This window comes from Lithobates pipiens, unplaced genomic scaffold (assembly GCF_037356315.1).
Source record: "Lithobates pipiens isolate NorthernLeopardFrog02 unplaced genomic scaffold, aLitPip1_a1.2 Scaffold_13, whole genome shotgun sequence".
Lineage (NCBI taxonomy): Eukaryota > Metazoa > Chordata > Amphibia > Anura > Ranidae > Lithobates > Lithobates pipiens.
This window is the reverse complement of record NW_027507718.1, coordinates 271,589,348-271,608,058: the sequence shown is the minus strand read 5'-3', so window position 1 is coordinate 271,608,058 and position 18,711 is coordinate 271,589,348. Positions and strand designations below refer to the sequence as shown.

The following is an 18,711-nucleotide window of genomic DNA, read 5'->3' as shown; positions in this document are numbered from 1 at the left end:
CCTCTGTATGTATGTGGCCAGGCTGTCTAAAAGTCTCACACATGTGGTATCGCCATACTCGGGAAGAGTAGCAGAATGTATGTTGGGTAGTAATTTTTGTTATATACATGCTATGTGTTATAAATATCTTATAAATTGAAAACTTTGTGTAAAAAAAATGCGGTTTAATTTTTCATTTTTTTTTTCATTTCCAAAAACTTCTGGGAAAAAAATGAACCGTTCAAAAGACTCATTATGCCTCATAGATTATACATTGGGGTGTTTACATTCCAAAATGGGATAATTGTGTGGGCAATTCTATTGTCCTGGTGCTCCAGGGCCTTCAAAATTGTAATAGGTGGTTGAGAAATGAGACGTGTCATTTATGCTTGTAGAACCCCTGAAGGTGCTACTACAATGTTGGGCCTTTGTATGTGGTCAGGCTGTGTAAAAGTCTCACACGTGTGGTATTGCCATACTCGGAAAGAGTAGCAGAATGTATTTTGGGGTGTAATTTGTTTTATGCATATGCTGCGTGTGAGAAATAACCTGATGATAATATGACAATTTTGTGAAATTGAAAAAAAATCTTAATTTTGCAAAGAATTGTGGGAAAAAATTACAACTTAAAAAACTCACCATGCTACTTACTTAATACCTTGGGATGTCTACTTTCTAAATAGGGGTCATTTGGGGGGTATTTGTACTTTTCTGACTTGTTAGTACCTCAAGAAATGAGATACACCTGATGTACTGAAGGCCTGATCGGATGTGATCAATTTTCAGTGATTGGCACCATAGTTTGTAGACTCTGTAACTTTCACCAAATAATATACACTAATTTGGGTTATTTTTACCAGAGCTATGTGGCCAAAATTTATGAAGAAAAATGACTAATTTGCAAAATTATATAACAGAAACAAAGAAAAAGGCACTTTTTTCACAAAATTTACTGACTTTTTTTTATTTATAGCACAAAAAATAAAAAACCCACTAGTGATTAAATACCACCAAAAAAGGTCTATTTGTATGAAAAAAAGGACACAAATTTCATATGTGTACAGTGTTGCATGAGTAATTGTCATTCAAAGTGTGAGCACGCTGAAAGCTGAAAATTGGTCTGGGCAGGAAGGGGATGTAAGTGCCCTGTATTGAGGTGGTTAATGTGTGCCGTTTTTGTATGATTTTTATACGATAAATCAGATACGAAAGACTGTGCATGATCAGAAACAATAAACAACAATAAAAAAAGCCTTTGTCATACGAGAATTTTGGGACATTATTTCCTGCCTTGGTTCCGACTTGCTGTGAAACATTGAGGAAAATCAGATGATCGTTTGCCCAATTTTCTTATAGTGTGTGCCAGCTTTTACTCTGGCAACACAAATAACAAAGAAAATAAATAAAGTACCCTGCTATGGACTAGATTAACTATTAATAGCTTCTGCCTCCACTAAAGCTAGCCACCAACAGGTAGATGGCAAACTGAATGGAAATAAAATATTGGAGTTAAGTGGAATTGGTGCTGCTAATGTAAGGTATAATCTGGTGTATCAAAATATATACCAAAAACGTGAAAATAATCAGCAACAAGACATCAGTAAAGTGCTATGTGCACATACAAAAATCCATAGTGGCAAAGTGCTAAATTGCATTAAATCAATCAACGTGCTATAATGTAATAATCGTGCATTGATTAATATATCATTTAATTACAATTTAAATAAAATCCAGAATTCATATCCAAATACGGTAAGTACCAAAATGCTAAAGTGCATAAAATCAATCAAAATGTTGAAATGAACAACAAATATGCATTAGTGATGTTTTATGAGCATAAATTCAATGAAAAAGTCCATCAGTTCATATCAAACATTTAGAAATGATATCTGCTGAGGGAAATAAGTGCTGCTAAAAACGTGCACGCATTCGGGCAGTGTCTTAGGGCCGGTTCACACTGCGGGCGATGCGAGGCGACACGACTTGCCTCGCCGCGATCTGACAAGTCTCCCCGTTCTGTACAATGGAACCGTTCTGAGAGGAGCGACTCGAGTCGCTCCAACTCAGAAAAAGGTTCCTGTACTACTTTTGGGCGACCTCGGGGCGACTTGCATTGACTTCTATACAGAAGTCATTTGCAAATCGCCGCTGAGGTCGCGGCAGGTCGCGGCGAGGCAAGTCGGTGTCGCCTCGCATCGCCCGCAGTGTGAACCGGCCCTTAGTGTCACACTCGTGCCTCTTTCTTATGCTGCACTCACCAGATAGCAATCCGCTTCATGGGGTCACAGAAAAAATTAGTTGAAGACTACCTATTAGATTAGGGCCTGGAACCCAAGCCGCATCCCATATCAAACGAGAGAACAAAGCTATTACGGGTCACAAGCCTCCACAGTACCAGTGACTGTAATGGAAATCCCCTTGATTGCCTCCTTTGCTCTCCTTCATCACCGTAATGTCATGGAAAGATAATAATTGGACCCATAGTGTGACTCCGTATTAATATATTTATTTGCTCAACAAATAAAACACTTATGAGAATCCAGCAGATTACAAGCATTTGAATCTTTTCAGGAAACAAAGTCTGGGTCGCGGTGCATTCCATGGACCAAACCGGAAGTGACGTAATCACACAATAGCTCTGACTTAGGCTTTTCACCACAAAGACGTCATCAGAAGTGGATATGATTTCTAAATGTTTGATATGAACTGATGGACTTGTCATTGAATTTATGCACATGAAGCATCACTAATTCATCTTTGTTGGGCATTACAACATTTTGATAGATTTTTTGCATTTTAGCACTTACTTGGATATGAATTCTGGATTTTTTTTTTATTTTAATTACATTTTCAGTATGCATTTGACAAATAAATCATGCACACTTGTTGCATTATAGCACTTAATTTGGTTTCCTGCACTTTAGCACTTTGCTACTATGGATTTTTGTAAGTGCACATAGCACTTTACTAATTTCTTGTTGCTGGTTATTGTCACGTTTTTGGTATATACTGTGATACACCAAATTATACCTTACACAAACAGCGCCAATTCCACTTACCCCAATATTTAATTTCCACAAATACCAAATAGTAGGTCAGCTGCCAAAAGTAGTTATACAGGCAGGTTTATTTTATGAATATCTGCCCTGACTCTCATGGTAATGTTCCTGTAGATAATATGGTTATAAGGTACCGTGGTAATAAGAGTTTAATGCATGTTGAGATACTAGACCAACTATTTATGATTAATTGTCACTGTATGTGTGGTAAGAGGAAAGTAGGCTATTGACAGCTACATAACACACATACATGTAATATAATAAAAAAAAGAATGAAAAATCACCTTGTGGTACAGCGCTTATTGAGGAATTTTCAATAAACATAAAAAAACTTAATAAAACATATTAATTTCCCATGAGAGAACTAGATCCTTGAAATGATCTCCAAGTATTTTCATATGCAAACCCTTTGGTGATCATATAAGCCCTGGCAATAGAAACAGAACATAAATGCAGAATGAATAAACAGATAAAGTTATAGATCATAGTTTAAACAAGGTATCCACAAGTTTTATTGGGAAAAAAAGATTTTTCTCTGCATTATTGGTTTATTCATCTTTAAATTGTTGTGAATGTCTATTTTGCACAGGTAGAGCTCTTTTTCAGTATTATATAGTTAAATCCATATCTTCTAAATTATAGGTTATCAAAATATATATTGAACAAATCTGAAAGTAAGATGTATCCTTACAGTGAGTCTATCATTGGAGATTGCCATTGCTGGCTTCCTTCTAAAATGTCAGATGCCTACAGTAGCTGTGTCTGATTTAAATTGCTTTCGGAGTCACAGCAGCCCCAGAACATGGATGATGTAAATGAGTGTCAGAATTTGTTTTCCTAGTCAGCACTGAAGTCGATGCACCTGCCATGAAAGTAGCATTCTTAAAATTAAAATAATGACAGCCTCCATTATTCTCTCATGACAGATTTATTTTAAAGTGGTTGTAAACCTTTGTGTTATTTTACCATATCTATGTGGGGAATTGCATCACAGATCAATGCAGCCAGCTCTATGCTGTTGTAGTGCTGGCTCCTGAAGAGCATGCACTATGTGTTTTTTCCTATTTAAAATTCCTAAAAACACAGTGGGGTTTTAGGGTCAATTATACCAAATTATGGTTTCAACTTCCTACCTAACCCTCTACTCTTCATTGAGAGACTGTTCTGTCTACCTGTTGTCAAATAAATACACTAAAAGTGGATCCAGTGTCAGTCTGTGCAGTTCTTTGGGCCATCCACCTCGGGAAAAAAAAGGTTCCAAATACCTTTGTCCAGAACTGAACCTGGGACCTCTGCTGTGTTTGGCAATGACTCTTCTTGCTAAGCCACCTGAAATGCTAAACAGTTTTCTAGACAATTTCTTGAATGATCCTGCCTTGAACCTTGCTTGTTGTGAACCTTGAACTCTTTGCTCCTCCCATGAACTTCCTGATTTAAGTCCATGTCTCTACACTGTCTGTTTCCCAGATCATTGTGCTCTCTCTAGCCAATGTCTCGCTTTTGTCTATCAGGCTGCTGTCCGTATCTTCGCTACCATTTGTTGACTATCAGGTCTGCTTTAATTTTGATTGACAGTGCACAGCATATGGTGGACTCATAGCTGCTATTAAGTCCAATGGTGGTTTGCGAATCTTCCCACTGCTGTGTGCTGTCAAAAGTGAGCCACACCTAATTGGGAATTAGTCTCTCAGGCTCTCACGGGGTTGGCAGAGGTCTGCCAACCCTGTAACAATGTCTTCAGTGGCTTGGCACAGAACCCAGGAGCTATTGGAAATCACTGTAGTAGCAGTGACTACTATGGTGATTTCTAGCTCCCACAAGTATGGCACATACATATGCACATTGGTCCAAGCTATTAGGTTAAATCTGCCATACCTGGAATTCAGCTTTAAGCCTCCTCAGCCTTTCAAATGTTTTATTACCTTCTTATGTATGAAGGTCACCTGGTGAGTGAAAATGTTTCTTTTAGTGGTGTTGTGCATGAAAAATCCAGTTTGTGGTGGGACAATACAGTGTGCAGTGTTTTTGGAACTATGGTTCAATAAATGTCTGAAATACCTTTGATGAACACTTCTTCAGGCTAACTTCAGTCCTAATCATGTGATCATAAGGATTGTTCTTTAATGCTATGATCTCTGCTAATTGAGAAAATCAGAAAATCTGAACTCTGATTCTCCACTGTATCACATGCTACAAGACTAATCATGGAAGTTCTTGTCACATGACCAGCACATTGGGTATTCTGCTACAACTTTTTCTTCTAGAAAAGGTGTCTCAGCACTGCTGGTTTTATTTAACCACCTTTGTGAGACTGTTATAATACAATACAGCAAACAAACACAATAATACAATGCCCCTGTATAAAGGATTTCTTATTGATACATTTACCCAAAAGAAACATGTTCTCCCATTTTATTGGAAATATAGCTATATTTTTCCAGCAATGGCTTTTAAAAAAATTTGTATGCTTCACCCTTGTTCTAATTTTCTGCAGAGCTGCCAGGTCATTTGACATGTCTGCGGCTCTTTCAGAAGCTGCAATAGGGCCATAAACATAGATGACAGCAATGCCTAAACTGAATACTTGGCAGGGTAAAAGCCAATGAGCCCGCAATGTAATGCTGGTTTAGTCTGACAATGACACATTTGCAAAAAAGATTTTTTCCAAAAGCAATGTGGAACACAATGTACATAAAAATGTCAAAAGGAAACAAAGTAAACAGACGGTTGAACTCCAATGTGTCGGAAGTAATAAACAAGGTGTACAACAAAAGTGTAAGCCAAATCTGCTCAGATATAGACACACAGATATCCTATTAGTACGTGTTGCTCTGTATTTAATAATGATCTGTTATCCTTTTTTTTTTTTTTTAACTGAATGTTGAGGGAAACAAACATTTTTGTTAATCTTTAGCTTCTGGATTTTTTTAAATAATCAAAAATGATAGGCCTGTACCAATAACCACACAAAATGATAACTAAACATTTTTAGCAACATCAGCAAATTAACCAGTCAAGCAACAAATCAAAAGCAAGGGAAAAAATATGTACTTTTATATTCAACTATATAGCACTCAACCCCTTACAGAGAACAGAGAGCTATTCACAACTGTTTCTGACCTCAAGGGAATTTACATACTAATGCACATGGCACAGTCATTCATAACTATAAGCCCAACCAGCAGGGGCTTTGCTAGGTGGCAAAAAGACCAGGGGCTTCAGCCGAAGTCAAAGTCGAAGAACCAGGGGGGGGGGGGGCGGCTTTTTTTTTGTCCTGGGTGGTGGGGATGTGTGACTTACTGAATAAACGCACCTGCCTGACACTGACCATTACACTGACCTGCCTGACCTACACACACTGACCTGCCTGACCTACATACACTGACCTGCCTGACCTACATACACTGACCTGCCTGACCTACACACACTGACCTGCCTACACACACTGACCTGCCTGACCTACATACACTGACCACTGACCTGCCTGACCTACATACACTGACCACTGACCTGCCTGACCTACACATACTGACCTGCCTGACCTACAGACACTGATCTGCCTGACCTACACACACTGACCTGCCTGACCTACATACATTGACAGTGACCACTGACCTGCCTGACCTACATACACTGACCTACCTGACCTACATACACTGACCACTGACCTACATACACGGACCTGCCTGACCTACATATACTGACCACTGACCTACATACACTGATCACTGACATGCCTGACCTACATACACTGACCACTGACCTACATACACTGACCACTGACCTGCCTGACCTACACACACTGACACTGACATACACTCTGTGTCTGACCTACCTCAGCTCAGTCATGGTGTGCGGTCACAGTAGGCAGTCAGTCACTGGGGAGAGGAGAGCAGAACTGCCCGCCCGAGCGGGGATGTAGCGTTCCCGCCTTCTGGAGTCTGCAGGCTAAGATGGACGTCACATCACGTGTCCCTCTCCAGAAGGTGGGACCAGCGGCACTCTGCCACTTTCGGGTGCTTTCGGGCACTATGGCTAATTTTGGCTGCTGGGGACCGATCTGTTAGCGAGTGCGGCTGAAATTAGCCAACGCTCGGGGATAACAATGGAATGCAGCATTCCATACACTCAGGGCTTTTCGGGATCAAATTCGGGGCTTCAGCCACCCCTAGCCAACCCCTCCCGACACCCCTGCCAACCAGACATACTACCAAATGTTTTTGGATTGTGAGAGGGATCTGAAGCACACACAGACAATCCATGCAAATACATGGAAAATATATCAACACCATGTAGATAGCGACTTCAGTAGGAATCAAATTCCATCTGCCAGCACTACAAGGAAAGGATGCCAACCACTTTGTCACCATGAATTAGGAGAGCAAAATAGATTTAGCCACATTAACAATATAGGTAATGTTATATTGTCAACAACAACAGCAAATCTTTGAAAACAGGTGAAATCTCTACAAATGTAGATATTGCGCATTGTTAGTTAAATGTATAAAACTTAATTGTGGAATTGACCCATTGATTTGATACAGTTGGTTATGAGGGTTATGGAAAGGTGAAGCTTTTGACCCCTTTGCCAGGTATAAGTATGGTGCGAAGCTGCACTAAAGTATATCCACATGATGGTTTTAATAACTTAAGATATATATATATATATATATATATATATATATATATATATATATATATATATATATAAGATAGAATAAGATATATATATATATATATATATATATATATATATATATATATATATATATATATAAAATACTCACCCTAGTAAAGTTTCTCCATTTATTCATGGTCAGAGCACTGTATAGAACACCTAACACAGAACCCACTGTGGATACAGTAATAGGTAAGGGTGAGCAAAATTGAGGGATTTCCTATCCCCAAAGTTTCAGCAAATATCTGGAGATTTCAATGAAATAGTTAAAAGGAAAGGCAAAATTATGGTATGTTGGTGTTTAAGGATACAATACACTTTAAATAGCCCCTAAGGGTTACAGATGCTCCTTTCCACCATCCTAGACCTGTTATTCTGCCAACTAAAAAGCAACCCTCTCATTGGCTTCATTATTTACATTCTTTTCAGCAAAAAGATAACATACAGTCAGAGAAGAGTAAAACAAAAAAAAACTTTACATTTTAAATACACGAGTAACAGTCAAGTACAAAGTGAAAAGGCAAATGCAAAGAATACTGAATGAAATAAACTAAACTAACAAGAAAAAAAGAATCTCATTGCGCTCTAAGTTCAGGCTCATCAAACCTTAAATCCGGGAATGAGGATCCACGGTCACAAGGGAACTTTAAGATATAAGAGAGAGGCTCCGAGTCCAGTACGTCATGTACATCTAAACGAGTCAAGTACGTCTAAACGAGTCCAAAAAAAATTTGTTTGAACACCATTAAAGTCTATGGGAAGCGAACTTGAAAAATCAAAAGTCCTATTTTTAAGGGTTATATGTAAGTTATTGTCATAAAAAGTGTTTGGGGACCCGGGTCCTTTATCAATGCAAAAAAAGTTTTAAAAACTGCTGTTTTTTTGGGAGCAGTGATTTTAATAAGCCTGTAAAATGAACACTTTTGATTTTTCATGTTAATGTCCCATAGACTTTAACGGTGTTCTGGCGGCTTTCAAATCTCCTCTGAACATTATTATTATTAATAAGTAAGTTAATATGTACAACTTACTTATTAATAATATATGTGTTTTTTTATTAGTGTGCTTGTGTATGTCTATAAATTCCCTGAAGAAGGGCTGATGCCTGAAACTATTGTTGGGTTGGATGTTTCAAGCCATATTTTTATGTACTATATTGTGATGACGTTTTTGTGAATCTCTATGTTTTATATGTAATACATTTTTGTACTTAATAAATGGAAAAACATTCTTTGTATTGACATTTTGTTATTGGGTGCTGCCAATCACCTTTAAAGTCCCGTTCCCTAGGGTGGGTTTGTTTTTTTCTATGTTCTAGGGCAGGCTTCATCTCAGCCTCCAGTTTCTTCTATAGAAAACTCATTAATGACTTCCTGGTATCTATCATGTAGTATGCCAAAACCGAGTGAGGAAGCTATCTACAACCTCAGCACAAACACACCCTACTCCAACCCACTGCTCCTCAGCTCCAGAAAATCTCCCTGCCCCTCCAGGAAATAGCATCTACCTACTTCTACAGTATCCATCAGAGATGGATGGATTACAGTGAAAATCAAGAAATGTGTTTTCAACCCCCCCCCCCCCCCCCCCTTCTACCTGGGCTGGATTACAAGAACAATGAAACCTGGGTGTCTCTGCCCACTACCCTCTCTTGTGTTTGCATGAATGAAGAAATAGGAAAGTGGGTGGAAATTTAAAAAGGGCCCGGTAATTATTGGTGTGTGGTCTGGAGAGGTAAAACACGCCTTATTCTGTGATTCAGTAAGGCAATGCAAGATGGGATATAACGTTTCCTGGATGGTCACATGATGTTACAGGAAGTGATAGGCTAAGATGCATCTTGTGACATTTTTAAAGTGCAGATTAAAGGCTACAATGGACTAGGTAAGTAAGAAATAAGCACATTGAATGGCTTGGTCAAAAAAGACATTTTAAAAGGCTTCTATTCTAAAAAGTGAAATTCTGTCTGAAAACGTGAACATAGCCTTTGAAGAAATCCATCAAAGAATCAATTGGCTACTTACTCATCTCTGGTGGACAACATCTGCAATCTATGTTTACTATCATAGTTTTGTAGGAGAACCCAAACCAAACCTCCATCTTGTGTGGTGAAGCTATTATCAAAGTTTGTTAAACATATACAGGGAACTTTAACAGCAAAAGGGAAATATAAAATTGTTTACATTTTAAGGATATAATTCTACCATTTTGGTGATTTATGCAAATCAGTTTAATTTTTTTAGCCATAATAAACTCACTTGGAGCAAGGTAACCCAGAGTCTCTCTTGCTTGTTCCCACATAATCTATACCTTTCACGTGTCTACATGTACTTGTTTATCAACTCTCTACAAATTGGAGTAGCTGAGAAGAAACAATAACCATAACCACCAGGCCTGGACCATGACTGAAACCATGTTTAAAATGCCACAACAAATCTGGCACTGCTGCTATTCAGTACTTCTGGGTAATGCTGGTTACTGTGAAAACATATGCGTATTTCACTCGGTGCCTGCCACTGAGGTAAGTATCCAGCATTGAGGTAAGTATCCAGCATCTAAAAATAGTGACACTTTAACGCAGACGCCCCCCGTGGCTCGGTGTGAAAGGGCTCTTAGGGAATGTAGTGAAATTTCACCTTGCAAAGAATACATAAAGCTACAAAAAAACACAGTATTTTGGAAAAATGTATTTATTAAATAAACCCCATGGTGTGAACAAAGGTTTGAACTCAATGGACAGTGAACTGTTTTTTTTCTCAATATAACCAGAGTCTTGCTCTTAAGCTTATTTCACAGTCTTATTACTGTATACAGTATATATTGTTGAATTGTAAGACCGTACTTGAGTGTTTATTCTATCATAGTAATGACAGTTGCAGCAGGATGTAACATAATAATAATACACACTCTTCCTACTTACTAATTTCATCATAAATGAAACTGCATGTTTTTCGTTTCTGTGGAAAAAAAAGATGTACCGTACTCATATAACAGGCCTTCAGCCTAGCAGTGTGATGTATTTGTAAAGCTTTAGACCTCATACTCTCTTGATTTTCACATAATTGGTACCTTCTGTCATGCAACTGCTAAGTAACTTCATTTAATTGCATGGATCTGAGATATGTCAATATGGAACATTTTCTGCTGGTTAGGACAGTTGTTCTTTTTTTCTGTCACACGGAGTGACATTGCAAAGCAACATCAAGTAGTCATGTTGGCTAATGTGCTGTTGTAATGGGAAACTTGCATTTCTGTGCATAAAGACCTTCAAGGATATCAGTAATGCTTGCCTATTATTACAGTCTACATCGTGCCAGAGTTTTTATGTGTCTGTGTCTGGACTTTAATGCTGGCAGCAAACTAATGAGGATACCTCCAGCCAGCAAACATAATTGCTGCAGAGAAAATTGTGCTGCAAATAGGCTGGCATCTTGGTATGTATACTGCAGTATACTGTGTGTGTTTGTGTGTATACATATACAAGGCTTTTTTCAACTAGGACTTGGTGAAACTTAGTTCCACCACTTCTGGCTCCGGCCTTCTGCTCCCTTCTCCCCAATATCACTTGTAAACACAGAAGTTCGGCTTCTGTGTTTATCAGTGACAGCTTATCTCCCAAAAGCTCCCACAGATCTTATCTCCCAACAGCTCCCACAGAGTGCAGGATGGGAACAAGGGATATAAAGGTGCCGGGGTGCAGTGCAGATTTCAAAACCCATACTGGATGATCTCCCTGCAAGTGATAGAGGCAGAACCACCTACAGTGTGTGGGGAGGTACTAGAGCTGGCTGGTTGCTTCAACTTAATACAGCAACACAAGTAAAACATGTGGTGGAAGATGATGGAGCTTCTAAGGAGGGAGGGGGAAGATGGGGGCAGTGGAAGGGGGGTTGCATGCAGAGGCCAGAACTGAAGAAGGGTGAAAGTGAGATGTGGATAGGGGGTGCAGAGTTAAGCAGCTATAGAAGAAGGCAAAATGCACCCCTGAACTCTGCACTATGTATGCAGAGCACCCCTTAACTCTAAACTATGTACGTAGCACATCCCAAACTCTGCATGTAGCACACCCCTGAACTCTTCACCCTGTGTGTAACACAACACCCCCCCCCAAACTCTGCACTCTGTACGTAATGCACTCCTTGTATTTAATACAAATTTAAGACCCTTCCACTGTAATTGAAATATGACATTTCACACCATTTGATCCGGTTTGGAGGGAGTGTGTGGGGGCGAGTGAGGTTTTGGAGGGTTGTGGTTGAGTTCCTGCACCTATTTTCTGAAAAAAAGCCCTGTTTATTATTATTATACAGGATTTATATAGCTTCAACAGTTTCTGCAGCGCTTTACAACATGGGTGCAGACACTTCAGTTATGCCCCGTACACACAAGCAGATTTTCAGTCGGAAAAAACTTTGATGGTTTTTCGGACAGAATTCTGCTCAAGCTTGGCTTGCATACACATAGTCACACAAAAGTTCTCTGAACTTTCAACCTTCAACAACGTGGTGATGTACAATACTTCTACGAGCTGAGAAAATGTTCAATGCTTCTGAGCATTGCGTCAAATTGTTTCTGAGCATGCGTAGGAATTTTGCTCTTCGGAATTTGTACAGACGATTGGAATTTCCGATCGGAACGTTTTCCGACCGAAAAATAGAGAACCTGTTCTCAATCTTTTTCTGTCTGGAATTCTACCAGCAAGAGTCCGATGGAGCATACAAACAAATTTCTGACCAAAAGCTCACATTTGACTTTTGCTGGCAGAATTTCTGATCATGCAGGAGGATCAGTGGGCCCTGCTCGTTAGAGCTTACAATCTAAAAAAAAAAAAAAATTATATATATATATATATATATATATATATATATATATATATATATATATGCATACACAGTACCTCACAAAAGTAAACAGCTTGTATAACAGTGTACATTTGCTGTCCCCTCAAAATAACGCAACACACAGCCATTAATGTCTAAACCGCTGGCAACAAAAGTGAATACACCTCTAAGTGAAAATGTCCAAATTGGGCCCAAAGTGTCAATATTTTGTGTGGCCACCATTATTTTCCAGCACTGCCTTAAGCCTCTTGGGCATGGAGTTCACCAGGATTGCCACTGGAGTCCTCCTCCACTCCTCCATGATGACATCACATAGCTGGTGGATATTAGAGACCTTGCACTCTTCCACCTTCCATCTGAGGATGCCCCACAGAGGCTCAATAGGGTTTAGGTCTAAAGACATGCTTGGCCAGTCCATCAACTTTACCCTCAGCTTCTTTAACAAGGCAATGGTCATCTTGGAGGTGTGTTTGGGGTCGTTATCATGTTGGAATACTACCCTGTGGCCCAGTCTCCGAAGGGGGGGATCATGCTATGCTTCAGTATGTCACAGTACATGTTGCCATTCATGGATCTCTCAATGAACTGTCGCTACCTAGTGTCAGCAGTACTCATGCAGCCTAAGGCCATGACACTCCCACCAGCATGCTTGACTGTAGGCAAGACACACTTTGTCTTTGTACTGCTCACCTAATTGCTGCCACACACGCGTGACACCTTCTGAACCAAATAAGTTTATCTTGGTCTCATCAGACCACAGAACATGGTTCCAGTAATCCATGTCCTTAGTCTGCTTGTCTTCAGCAAACTGTTTGCGGTCTTCCTTGTGCATCATCTTTAGAAATGGCTTCCTATTAGGACGACAACCATGCAGACCAATTTGATGCAGTGTGCAGCGTGTGGTCTGAGCACTGACAGGCTGACCCCCCACCCCTTCAACCTCTGCAGCAATGCTGGCAGCACTCATACGTCTATTTTCCAGAGACAACCTCTGGGTATGACGCTGAGCATGTGCACTCATTGCCCACTGTGCTGCAGCTCAGTTTCAAGGGCTTGGCAATCTTCTTATAGCCTAGGCCATCTTTATGTAGAGCAACAATTCTTTTTTTCAGATCCTCAGAGAGTTCTTTTTTGAACTTCGGGTGACCAGTATGAGAGAGTGAGAACGATAACACCAAATTTAACACACCTGCTCCCCATTCATACCTGAGACCTTGTAACACTAATGAGTCACAAGACATCGGGGAGGGAAAATGGCTAATTGGGCCCAATTTGGACAGTTTCACTTAGGCGTGTACTCACTTTTGTTGCCAGTGGTTTAGACATTAATGGCTGTGTGTTGAGTTATTTTGAGGAGACAGCAAATTTACACTGTTATACAAGCTGTACACTCACTACTTTACATTGTAGCAAAGTGTTATTTCTTCATTGTTGTCACATGAAAAGATGTAATAAAATATTTACAAAAAATGGGGGGGGGGTGTACTCATTTTTGTGAGTTACTGCATATATATATATATATATATATATATATATATATATATATATATATATATATATATATATATATATATACACACACACAGTAACATTTTATATGTAATATCAAACGGCAGATTCAGCATAAAACAAGATTCTTTACAGAACTCTTTAGTAGAAGGATTACATTTATCTTCAATCACAATCTGGCTTAAAGTACAGCTCTACATTTTCCAAATATTATATAAAAAGAAAAACAACTATGTTTAACTGGCATTTATGAGCTATAATAATCCCTTATCCTTGAACAGGCCATGTAATGAGAAATTTAAGCTAGCTCTCTAGAACTGTGCACACTAGAGATGGCAACAAACTGTAATTGCAGCAAAACTCTGTATTTTACAGGCGGTTATAACTTACTTATTATTATGTAGGTATAGGCAGGGCCAGATTTAGACACAGCAGGCTTTTATCTATATGCAGATAACAGTTCTGTGTAACAGAAATGTTGATTTGAGCTAAATAGGTTGTGTGCCTGTAGTGCTACATATAGTGGCCAAACTTGTGACTTATGACGTGTTCCTGTTAAACATCAAAAGGCACATTCTTTAATTTAGTATTTCTTTATTATTGCTGACTTTTGATGCCTTTCTTAAAGTGATTGTAAACCCTTGCATTTTTTTAGTTTTTCTTTTTTAAATAATAAACATATCATACTTACCTGCACTGTGCAGTTCGTTTTGCACAGTGTGGCTATGAACCTCGTCTTCTGGGGGTCCCCCGACGGCGCTCACGGCTCCTCCTTGCATCGGTAAACCCCCTTGGAAAAGCACTCTCCTTTGAGGTTACCTTGCAAGAGCGCTCCCGAGTCCAGCTTTGCATGCATAGACACAGAATGCCAGACTCGGCCCCACCCCCCCGGCGCCCGTGTCATTGGATTTGATTTACAGCAGCGGAAGCCAATGGCTGCACTGCTATCAATCTATCCAATCAAGAGCCGAGAACCGCAGGCAGAGAGGTAAAGCACCTCTCCACCGAGGGAACAAATGGCCTCAGGTGAGTAAAATGAGGGGGCTGGGGGGCTGGTCAGTGTCAAAAGTTTTTTCACCTTAATGCATAGGATGCATTAAGATGAAAAAGCACAAGGGTTTACCACCCCTTTAAGTTATTTTTCCAACCTGTTGCCATCACCCATCAAACAACATGCAACATTGTGAAAAATGAAGTTGGACTTTTGAAAATTATTCACAAATAAAACATAGCAATACGACATGATACCAAAAATTGATCCAGTGGCTCCCTGGAATACGGAGCCTGTGGCAACATTGTGTAGATAACCACAGTACATGGAAATACAAATTAAAATCCCAGGGAGATTAATACATTTTGAATAATAGACATACGTATCATTTAACTCAATACCTAAATAAAACTACTAATGTATTTTAACCTGCCTAGCCAAACCCTATCAAATAGGTCAGAAATCATTAAAAAGATGACAAACCCCTATACTGGATGGAATACACTACTACAGTGCAAACATTTTAGGCAAGTGTAAAAGAAAAGCAGAGCCGCAGTTCTGTCCCATCCCTTCTCTCTCCTCATTAGCTCAATGACTTTGACTGACAGCAGCGGCAGCCAATGGCGCCTGCCTCAGCCTATGATAAGGGAGAGTCCTGGGCAGCTGAGACACTCCTAAAATATCACTGGATTGAGATGGGGCTCAGGTAAGTATTAGGGAGTGGGCTGAGGGGGGAGCTGAACAGCATCCAGGTTTTATTGGAAAAGCTTAATTAACCACATGCTGACCAACCGCCACAGTTGTACTGGCATGGCTGGGCGAACTGATGTTATGTAGCGTTGCTTCGCCCTGTGGCCACTAGGGGGTGCGTGTGCGCCCCCGATCACTCCCCAAGCCGATGTAAGTGCCCAGTGGTCTCAATCACCGCTGGGCTCCACCGGGGCACATGGAGAACCCGGAACTGTGTGTGTAAACACACATTTTCTGGTTTTCTGAAGGGAGAACTGACAGATCATCTGTTCATACAGAGTATGAACAGCGATCTCTTAGTTTCCCTGCACAGTCCCCATCCTCCTTCAGTTAAAACACAAGCTAGGACACACATTCACCCCTTCACTGCCCCTAGTGTTCCCCTTCACTGACATTTTTACAGTAATCAATGCATTTTTAACCACACTGATCGCTGTATTAATGGCAATGGTCCCAAAAATGTGTCAAAATTGTCCGACGTGTCACCATAATGTCGCAGTCACGATACAAATTGCTGATCGCCGCCATTACTAGTAAAAAAATATTAATATAAATGCCATAAATCTATCCCCTATTTTGTAGATGCTATAACTTTTACGCAAACCAATATACGCTTATTGCGTCTTTTTTTCTTACCAAAAAAATTTAGAATATGTATCGGCCTAAACTGAGGAAAAAATCTTTTTTTTATATATTTTTTGGGGATATTTATTATAGAAAAAAGTAAAAAATAATGTGTTTTTTTTTCAAAATTGATGCTCTTTTTTGGTTTATAGCGCAAAAAAGAAAAACCGCAGATCAAAAATGCCCCCAAAAGAAATCTCTATTTGTGGGGAAAAAAATACGTCAATTTTGTTAGGGACCGCGCAATTGTCAGTTAAAGCAACGTAGTGCCGAATGGCAAAAAGTGCTCTGGTCTTTGGCCAGCCAAATGGTCCGGGGCTTAAGCGGTTAAACAAGCTGAAGTTAGAAGCTCATTGGCTACCATGCACATCTACACCAGATTCTGAGTGTACCAATTTTAGTAAATCTACCCCAATGTTTGGTGTGACCACCCTTTGTCTTCAAAACAACATCAATTCAATCAAGTTTCTGGTTCTCTAATTTGCCTACATTAAAAGAATTCATGGAAATGAGCCAAAGAAAATAGTTAGACCTTGTTTTAGTCACATTCAAAACCGTGTTTAGTGCTTCTGAACCACTAGAAAAGTACAGAACTGGTGGCAGGGCAATAACTGAACTGGTTACACTAGGGAAGCAGACCAGCCATACCTTGCTAAAGATTTGCAGATTAATATTAAGGTACACATCTAATCTCACATTTGAAAAACAAAGCTTAAATATAACATTTATAGTTTTGGTATACTTTAACTAGCATTAACTGTGAATGGTACCTGGTAAAGACTATGTATAGCAGACACCCATTTAGATGTTGGTGGCCTCAAGTGTGGCTCCTGTCTCTTTTGATGGCTGCAGTTCACATTTTTTTCCCAATTTGTCTCATTATTAAAACACATAAGTAATAGTATAGTATTATAATAGTATTGTTCCCTTTTAAAAATGATTACCTTGCAGTTGATTTGAGACAGTCTTTGCATCTCTAAATCTTCCGACACTAAAGCAATGAAGGGCTTTTGATTTTCTCTCTTATTCAGACCACTGCTATAGCTCTGCTAACTGAACTACAGAACAAATGCTAGGGGTGCTTACACTCTTATATATTTTGATGCTTTTCTTTATCCACGGGCAAAAAAAAAACTTCTTGCTAAGTCACAGAAACGTTTTTTTGATTATATTTCATAGCCTTATATAAGTCTCAGATTTGCCAATCAATATTGTTTTATTAACAATCATCTGAATGTTGTTACAGAAATCAATAATGTTTTCAGGCTAACTACATAAAAAGAAATCAGGAAAAAAAGACTAAATAAAAATATGCTGAAGAGGACATTTAAGCACAGTGTGTAAAAATATATTCCAAACTTCATAAACCATGGCAATAATTAGGCAGCCTGAGGCTTATTGAAACTTTGCAAGCATGTGCTTTACAATGCCATTTCCAGCCAGTCTCTTAAAACAACCTGTACTGCACTCCAGCAGAGGAGCCATTATAGCGGCCAATGCCTCCTACCTCCCCTCTGTTCCAGTGCTGAAACCCTATATCAGTGTCCTTGGCATTTAACACATCTACTGATATATTAAATGCCAAGGACACTGATATAGGGTTGATGTGATCTGAGTGCTGGATGCCTGAGTCCCCCTGTAGTGCAGGGTGGTTCTTCACTACAGAAGAGGTAGGAGCCTTTGGAAAGGTGAATATAATGACTGTTCTCTTGCAGGTATGACTTTATTTTTAGGAAGAATCTCTCTAAAATTGTAAATATGTTTTAATAAATCATGTGTGCCAAGTAGGTGTTTGCATGTGTTCGCACATGTGTTCGCACATGCATTTATATCTCTGTACTTGTGTCAAGTCTTTCATTTACTTGATTCAGTTTAAAGTGTTTGTTAATGCACTTATACAAGACTATGCCAGCTCCTCTATTAGAGGTTGGCATAGCACACTGTGTAAGTTTTTTTTTTTTTTATAAGTGTTGTAAATACCAAATTTCAGCTGTCTTCAGGCCGGTCACGTGGCTCTGACTTTCCAGTGCCGAAGGATGTCTTCTGCGGGAGGGACCGTGATCTCCTTGGAGATCACATGACCGCTCATTTCCTCCGCAGAAGCCACCCATCGGAGCTGTATAGTGGCCATGAGTCACATGACCGGCCTGAAGACAGCTGAAAGTTGGTATTTACAACACTCATTTTTAAAAACAACTTTCACAGTGTGCTATGCCAGCCTCTAATAGATGGGATGGCAGTGCCAAATGTATTTTTTTTTTTTAGAATAATAGCACCATG

At 39.4% G+C, this 18,711-nt stretch overlaps 1 protein-coding gene across 1 annotated transcript in view; it reads left to right on the top strand.

Annotated features, from left to right (window-relative positions):
- The window catches only part of EMCN (endomucin), a 214,634-nt gene that overhangs the window by 120,904 nt on the left and 75,019 nt on the right, over positions 1-18,711 (top strand). The gene's annotated exons all lie outside the window — the stretch shown is intronic.